The sequence below is a fragment of the Aphelocoma coerulescens genome, chromosome 5, assembly GCF_041296385.1.
Source record: "Aphelocoma coerulescens isolate FSJ_1873_10779 chromosome 5, UR_Acoe_1.0, whole genome shotgun sequence".
NCBI classification, from domain to species: Eukaryota; Metazoa; Chordata; class Aves; order Passeriformes; family Corvidae; genus Aphelocoma; species Aphelocoma coerulescens.
The window spans coordinates 28,941,930-28,951,038 of NC_091019.1; the positions used below are offsets into that span (position 1 = coordinate 28,941,930).

Sequence of the window (9,109 nt, forward strand, 5' to 3'; positions counted from 1 at the left end):
GGACCAATCTGGGAGGTTTGCCTACCTAGAATTTTCAGTGAAGGCTGGGGTCTCAAACATCTTAACTAAAGCATTGCTCACTTATAATTTTCTTCAAAGTGTTGAAGTCAGTGAAAAAAATATTTTCACCTTCAGATTTGGTCACAGTACATTCCTAAACAAAAGAAAAAGAAAGACAGTTTTATAAAAGTTACTGTGTTTTGTGTAGGGGTGAGTGTGTGTGAAAGAGTGAAAGAGCGATACTCAGGTATATTTTTTTCTGTGTAAACTAGAAAGTCCATTCCTCAGGTGCAGAATGACATAACAGCTTCTCCCTGTCACGTTTACTAACTTTAGGAGATGAGATTTCAGCACTTTTTGCCTATGCTGATAAGCACACACTGGCTCAGAGATATGAACCTGATCAACAACTGAAGTCCCTGATCACACCCCTACAATGACAGAGCTTTCCCTTAGATGCATTAGAACATACTGAGATAACTAATGATTGTTTTAAAGCACTCAGGTGGATGGAAACATTAAAAGAGAGAGAATTGATACTAGATTAGACTGCTGCAAGGTTCAATTTCACCTGAGTGCAGGTGACTGGCATCATAAAGCCAAATGGCCCTGCCTTGTTACCCCTGTTTACCTCCATTTTTTCATCCCTAGTTTTTTAAGTCACATTCTTGCCCTGTGTGACATTTGAGCAGCCTTCACCTTGCCTGCTGTTAAAAAGCATAATGCAGCAAAAAGAAACACAAGTGCCAGGTGGTGTAAGACAGGAAAATAATACTCAGTAATAATTCATTGTAGCAGGTGGCCACAGTATGGTGGCAGTAGTTGGCTCCTGTGTTAAAGGGTCCTGCTAGAAAGGAAATTATTTGCAGACAATGCAGCTGCTGGTTAGTTACAACTGGAGCTTTTACAACTCCTCTGGATGTCTCTGTTCCAGATGAAAAAAACTGCCCTTACCTTGAGAAAATAAATTTGCTGTTGGCCTTTTCAAGCATCCCAAGAACACCCAACAAACAAATTAGCCACAACTTTGCAAAACCAAAGCAGCAGTTTTTTTCATGCTACATCTTGGTGAAGGACTTGTGTCTTGAGACCAACTCTAACTTTGTATGTCTTACAGGCTTCTACAGCTGTCAGTACAGCAGCATTTGATTCTCTCTTGCCTAACTTCACCTTTACAACACCCCTGCAGGGTACAGAGGTACTTGCTGCATTGGGTAGCTGGATATTGGAGAACATTCCAACTCCAGCAAAGAATTAATAAAATTCTCTCTGGGAATGAAGTTGAGCTGAAGGCACAAAGGTAACTAAACCAAGGGAAGCTATACACTTACAGCAGTCAGTTGCCTAAGCACCACCCTACACTGGAATCTGAACAAGGTATCAGATGCTAGAAAAAACATTTGTGGCAGAGCAAGGAGCATCACTTAGCCTCCTGCATCCTGGACTTGTAACAGCGTATTTTAGGAACTGACTCATCTTAAGGAGTTCCTATTCATTTAAAGCACCCTTAAATTCTAATGGTGTAACAAGAAAAGCATAGACAGTCTTGTGATTTGGCTTGTAGAAAGGAGCATTTAGAGGCCCACAGGTTTCCACCTGCTCTCTCCTGTGAAGGGCCCATGGCACTCAAGCTGAAAAATTTGAAATGCCAAAAGTTCGTGTGCAATAGGGTTTTTGCCCTTGTGCAGATTTCAGTCCTTCACATGGCATTTTAGCGTTAAGTGCAAAGTGTACAGGTATGTTTAAAACCAAGAGTGGCTTGGTGTTGCATGAAATAAAGATAAGCCACAGCTCCCCCTGGGCAGTGGGAAGTCTTTTTTGTCAGGGAAAAAAGGAGAAGTATCAAGAAAAGGAATGGAATCAAGTGTAGACAAGTAGTCAGCACATTTCTGAATGCCTTGTTAAGGGATGGTAACAATAGGAGACTCATTAATAATTTCTGAAATTAGTTATAGCTGGATTTGACATATTGCTTCGTGCATAGAACATCTGTGTCTTGCCCATGGAAGGAAGAGATTTTGATGTTTCTGTGATAAAATAATAATGTGTTACACCCATCATGTATCAAGCAGATTTTGTGACTATATATCCCTCTTATTGGGAAATTTCTTACCTAAAATCCATTTCAAATCTCTATTAAACATCCTTCTGCATAGATATAGAGCACTTACCCATTACCTTGTAGAGCTGTAATCAGTCTGCCCACTTCTCTGAATGCAAATGCTTTTTTGCTCAATCATGTAAAATCCTGAGCTCCAAATATCAGCTTGGCTTATTGTGTCATTATTTCTGGTTCTTTGCTTTGTTTCTTTATAGTTCTTTTAAAGAGCATTGTTAAATGAGGCAAGCTGTTTAATGCCTGTGAGAGAGCCTCTCAAAACTTGTTACATGACAAGAAAATAAATACATTGAAGATGATATAAGGAGTCACTGAACTATCAACATGGACTGCTTGTTCTCAGAGCACCAAGAAAGAATGGGTTTCTATTGCATTATGGCAGGAGGTGTTTCATGAGGCTTTGTGTTGGTTTAACACAGCCTGGTTTTAGTGGGCGGGAGGAAAGCTGCTCAAAACTTCTATGTCTGGCACAGAGCCAAACATTGAAGGCTCTGACGATGGGCAGGCTACTAGCCCAATTAGACAAGTTGGTAATGCCCCTGGGACGACATATTTAAGAAAGGAAAAAGCACAGGAAACACTTTTCTTTTCCCGAGCGCGGGTGGGGCAGCTGTCAGGAGCCCTCCCGAGGCCACAGCCGCCCATGTGGTGGTGGTGAGGACCACACGGCCGGGCCCGCTGTGTGGTGCCGGCAGGGACCATGTGGCCAGCAGCGAGAGACATGGCGAGCGATTCCCCGATGCAGAGCCCGGACGAGATCAACCTCTCAACTGCCCCTTAAAGACACCAACTTTCTTCCAAGTCAGAGAAAAAGGAAAGGTGAGGAAAACCAACATGGTGGCACCGAGGTCAGTGAAAAATAAGGGAGAAGGAAGAGGTGCTCCAAGCGCCAGAGCTGAGATTCTTCTGCAGGCAGTGGTGAGGACTGTGATACAACAAACTGTTTCCCAGTAATTCATGAGGTGCATGGGGGGTGCAGAGAGCCACACGCAGCCTGTGAAGAAGAGTACTCACACTGGAGCATGTGGGTACTGAACAGCTGTAATCTAGTGAGGAACTTGGACAGAGAGAGATGACCCTTGCCTTGAGAGACAGAGGAAGAGAGCCTTCTCTTCCAAAGTAGAACAGCTCATTCTTGTGATGCCTTATGAGGCCTCCTAGACACAGAGACTGGACAGGAGTAAAAGAATAAAATAGGTATTTATTTGAAAGGCCTTCAGAGGTACACCCTGGGAGCCACAGGCTATTGCCAAAAATGGACCCCAAGATGGACGACAGGTCATGAGTTCTTCAAACCTTTATAGGTTTGGTTCATTTGTATATCAGGGCTAATTCTCCAATTAAAGCGTCAGTTCAATGATGTAATTTCCCCTCCGCTTGCCCCCCTTAGAAGCTCTTTGGTTTATACTTTTTGGGCCTAAGACGGTCTGGGTGACCTTGGAGAGCAGGCCAGGAGAGGCTTTGTTATGTCTACCTACCACAAGTGAGCAGAAATTAGCAAGCTACAAGAAACCTCAGAGTTACACTCTAAGCAGTGCAGAATCAGGAAAATATAAAAGTTAAAACCTAGGCATCACTTGAAAGACTAAACCCCATGAACTAAAATGACACATGCTGGGCAGTTGTGGGAAGACTGCTTGGCCAGTGGGAGGGACTCATATTGCAGCAGGTTCACACAGGACTGCTGCTTGTGGAAGTTAAAACCACGCTAGAAAAGTTCACAGAGAACTATTTCCCATGGGAAGGATTCTACAGCACAGCAGAAGAAACTCTTTTCCTTAAGCACACTGAAGAAAGATTTTTAAGAAGTGAAATACTGACCGAAGCCCCATGTTTTGTTTCCTTGCGCTGTCAATAGGGAGGGACTGGGAAAGAAAGGTGTTCTGAAGGTTTGTTTCTGTTCTCATTGCCCTTTTTACTTTTAATTCTGTTAATAATAAATCTCCTTTATACTGTTTAAGTTTTGAACCTGCTTTACCTTAATGTGTTGGGGTTTTTTTTCAATAATCCTTAACTAATAAAAATGAAGTTTTCAATTCCCCCTCCTCTGCTCAGCTATAGCAGAGGAATATAAGTAGATGGTTTTTTCGTGCCTGGTGCTTAGCCAGCGTCAAAGCACAACAGGCTTATATAAAATGGACAAAGCACTTCCACCAACAGATGATGTCATCTTCTAGTCAGATTTTGTACAAAATGGGCTGTATAAAAAAAGGGCACATTGTTGGCAACCAAGGGTTCTTACAGCGTGATTTTTCACCTATATCTTTTATCATGCACATCCCTGCAAACGCCAAGTGTCAAATGCTACAACCTGTGAGGATGGGATAAATGATAAAGAAAGAAGAGCCATTATAGAAGCAAAGCTATAATGGTTGCACCTCCTGCTCATTAGATAATATTTATAGGAGAATTCAGATATTAAATTTAGGACTTCATCATTGAAGTCATACAAAATTCTCACCATTTTCCATAGGGTTTGTCTTTTGCTTCAGTATGATAGGAATACATCAGATACCCCATCATTTAATTCTCAGACTGATCAAGAATTCTGCTTAGTCTGAAGACAAAATTATTTTTAATTATAATTCATGTTCTTTGAGAATGAAGAAGATACTAATTTTAGTTTAGCTTTAAAATATAATAAAGGTAGACAGCTTGTTCATGTAGTATGTGGTTAACTTTGAATCACTGAGAAAAATAAACTAACAAGATTTGAAATCACTTTATACTGAATAAACTGTGAAAGCATCTATGCTTATAGGTTTCCAAAATTAAAATTCAAATGAGATTAATTGCAAAATCCAGCCTAAAAAGCAACTGAAAGCTGCATTTCATCAAAAGCCATGTGTTTGGCAATAAAAGCAAGTTTTGACAATTTTAATGAGGGAAAAAAACCAGAAAATAAGCAAGTTTGAACTTTCGGGCTCACTTAAACAAAGCTGCTGTATTTCATATGCCTTTAGTTACAGAGCACAAAGGCAATTTAATTTTTCTGTAGGCTCCAAAGTCTTGCAATAGAAAACTGTTTCTGCCAAAATGCCAGGATACATAAGTGGATTCACATACGGGGCTTCCCAGATTTCAGAAATTTTCAGATTAATTTTTACTTTGAACTCATGTCAAAGACTCAGAACTGTACAGACAGCAAAGCTCTGCTAGTAGATTCTGCTGGCATTTGGAATCACCAGTGATTTGTTCTCAGGATGTTAGAACAAGGCTCTAGATAATAATTCACCCCTATCATGAACAATAAAATTCATATGGTAGTTTCTCTCTTTACAGGGTATTTTTGACCTATTTAAGTATCTTTTTTCCACCTACACAGACAGTAAATTCTTTTATAGGAAGGAGACACTGACGTGATAATGCTTGCAGAGTTATGGTGTTTCCTATAACCTGTGCTTCTGGCCAACATCCTCTAATGAATTAATCATCCATCGTGTGATCTCCCCTCTCCAGGGTAAAATTTCTTCTCAATATTGATAACAACAGGGATGAAAAATCAACTAGTTGCCTTCAAGCCCAGAATCTGTGGTCCAGAAAGTATACTAGTGGCACTGAACTGAGATACACTTTTATTCCAGCATAAATTGTACCTCACAGTGTTAAGATGTAATGAAATATTGACTTGGTTAACCTTCTGCTGAGTTTCTGTGTTCCTTTTGAGTAAGTGGAATTTTCCTTTCCCTTCCTCTTTTAGAGATGAGAGATTAACATCAGTGGCTTTTTTCTCTGCTGGGCACTGTGTGAACTTTCCTAAGATCTACAGGTGTACTTTGGGCTGTAACTAATTCCAGATCTGTTTATCCACTGCAGCTTTAGCCAAGTGTCTCTGACCTGCCCTCTTACTCCCTCTCCCAGGTCATCTTTCCAACCTCACCACTGATCCACAAAGCATCCACTGCTTTGCATTAGATCCATCTTACTGTTCCAAGAGACCCTCTGGAATACTGATAGTGTTGTTGAACTGCCTAGTGAAACAGGCAGAGACCAGCTACCTGGGAATCTATAGCAAAAAGGAAAATGACAGTCAGTGTCACCACACTGACACAGTAACTGCCAGAGATGTTTTACTTCTCACACAGGCACACTTTGTGTAGCTTTTAAAACTACCCACATTCAACAGTTTCTGCTCAAAATAAGTTTCCACCAAGAGCAGTTGGCAATACACATTAATATTGATAGGAAAGTCCATTCACTAGGCAAAAAAAATTCTAAAAATCCCCCAGACAGCATCCACAGAGGCAGGTCTGTGTTCAAGCTGCCTATCATGTTAGGCTAGGGCGGATGTCAGCACCTGGAATGGTGTCTAGGGTGCTGAACACTTCAAACCAACCACTTGTAATCCCAGAATGACTAGTAGTAAACAAAGAATAGGGTTACACGTTCCTTCTTTCGGTGTAATATGCAATGCATAGTTTCTGTGGTTTACAGTCAATACATATATCACAAGCTGACACAGGTGACTGACTCTCTTCTTATAGATTAGGGTTAGAGCAAGTCCCAGTCTTCAGATGATAAATTAACTCTAGAGGACTGTATTTCATTATGTAGGCACTGGTCTCACTTTAGTAAGAATACAGGCTCCCAGATAATTACTCGAAGCAAAAGCTGCATGAAAGAGGGAATAATTTACCATGAATTAATCCATGCACTGGGGATGCTGCATGAGCAGGAATGATGGAGGCACACATATAAAAAAAAAAATGCTTGGCAGTACATTAGTCAAAGGATGCACTCTTGTGTATTTCTGAATATTTAATTGGAGGTGCACACAAAGTGGGTGACAACAATGCTTCAGAGCTGATGACATAATACATAACCATCACTTTGACAGTAATCCAGTTCTATCTCAGACCCAACTCACAGCAGTGGATTAGGGGGGATGCGGGAGGGAGATTCATACATTTATGGCTTCACCACAAAACTACACGAGAAGTATTTTGCACAGACTGTTTAAATGCTTGTTACAGAGATTCCATACACTCCCAAAAAACCCCTTGCAGAGCAAATAGTTGTTAGTGTTTGTATGTTAGGTGCTTGCAAGAGACACTGCCCCTATGCAAAACTCTGTGCTTCTGCATTTATGCATTTATGCTTTTATACCTGCATATGGGGATTAGCATGTACAGTTAAGCCTTTTTCTGAGCCTAGTGAAATGTGGTGGGACCATTACTGCCAAGAAAGGGAACTTTCATCTCCTTCATACTATTCTCCACTAATGGGCTGTGCCTTGATAATTATAGCTCTAAAAGGAAAAAAATTGATCTTGGTTTGCCTACTGTAGAGCTACCATGGAGATAGGATACTAGCATTGCCCTGGAGATAAAAGCACAGGCAAATTATATGGATTCTAGTAACTGCTGAAAAATATATGAGCTACTTAAAAAGCAAAATGCTAAAGGTCTCAGTTCTCCACTGCAGCCAGGGAAAGTGCTAAGTTTGCCTAGCAGAACTGCACAAAATGCTGTGGCAATCCCACAGCTGTCAGAAAGCACAGGTTCAGATACAGCAGACTCAGATTCTGTCACCTTATTTTTCTCTTCCTTCTTTCCTTGCTTTAATTTTACTCTTCATGAGGTATCTGGCTCTTCAGCTGACAGAGACAGCAATGTACCCTATATAGTACTTTCAACTCCTTTTAAGTCTCCAGGAGAAAGACAGTGACCAACTGAATTTTAATTTTTTTCCTTGTAGAACACTGGGATCTAAAATACCTGACTTAAATATCAACCAGCACTGAGATACTGCAGCAGGTTCTCAAATTTCCCTGTTCCAGATTTGACCTTAATTTCTGTGTAGAAATGAGATAATAGCACCCAGCTGCTTTGTAAGTGCTTATAAGAGAATGCTTGAAAACTGGAGGCTCTGTTCCTTTGCCAAATATTGCTTGTCAGGAATATGTAGCAATCTGCATAGAGAGTGAGGACATGGGAACCAGCTCTCATTCTACTCCTGAGAGATCCTGGATATGCTTTTTCAGGAGTCAGCATCTGAATTTCTTTATTGATGAAATGCAGCTACTCACCCCTTTTTTCAGCGTAATATTTTAATGTATTTTCATAATAATTTGAATGAGACATGCTAAGAAAGTTCTGAACATTATTATCCACTTGGACATTTTTCTTCACGTTTTTTAGCCTAGCAGTGTAGTCCCAAAACATGTGCTGTCCCTACAAATACTCAGAGAAACTGAACCTATTCTATTTCTGAAGTATCATCCTGACAGATTTATGAAAGAAATGTTTTGTTTTCTCCCAGGTATGCAATGCTTACCTATTAAGAAATTTCATCTGAAAGTAATCTCTTGTGTATGGATCCAGTTTTCTTTATTGCCCTGAAAGCTGCTGTGGAAATGCATAGGCACATGTATATATGTTTCTGTGTTTTTATAAAGTCCAAATTCTGGTTGCAGAAAAAGACCTGAAAAATGCACACTTGTAATACGAACCTATAAAAAGATTCCCAAAAAGCAACAAAAATAGACAAGAGGAATAACTAAAAGAATAAAACTTGAAAATGGCAAGAAAACATCATTATCCAAAATGGAAATAAGATGTGTACTAGACACTGTAAAAGTACAACAATCATGCTTAGACACAGGGAGCAGCAGAAATAAAGAATGGAATATCTGAGTGGTGAAAATAAAAAGCAGTGTAAATTCTGACAAATGGCAACATATAACATGGGTTAAAAGAGAATTTTAAAAACCAACAGAAATCTATCAAAGTTGATGGAATCAGTAGATAAGCAAGTAGTAAAGGAGAAGATAAGGTAACTGCAGCAAAGCTGTGCATCCCTTAGGTTGATGTGCTACAGAGCAGAACAGGGATGTTCCTGATAAAACATTCCTTACAGGAGTTGATCTGAGGAAATCTCAGGTTTAGGAATAATGCCTCAGAGAAAATATCACTGCTGACAAGAAAGGGTTTTAGCACAAATCAGTGCAGTAAATAGTAACAACTTGCCAGGAGCAGATGATGCTCACCC

The 9,109-nt window shown here is 40.1% G+C and overlaps 1 protein-coding gene across 2 annotated transcripts in view; it reads right to left on the bottom strand.

Annotated features, from left to right (window-relative positions):
- Positions 1-9,109, bottom strand: part of LOC138111475 (transmembrane protein 263-like) — a 238,922-nt gene that overhangs the window by 208,349 nt on the left and 21,464 nt on the right. The window lies entirely within an intron of this gene.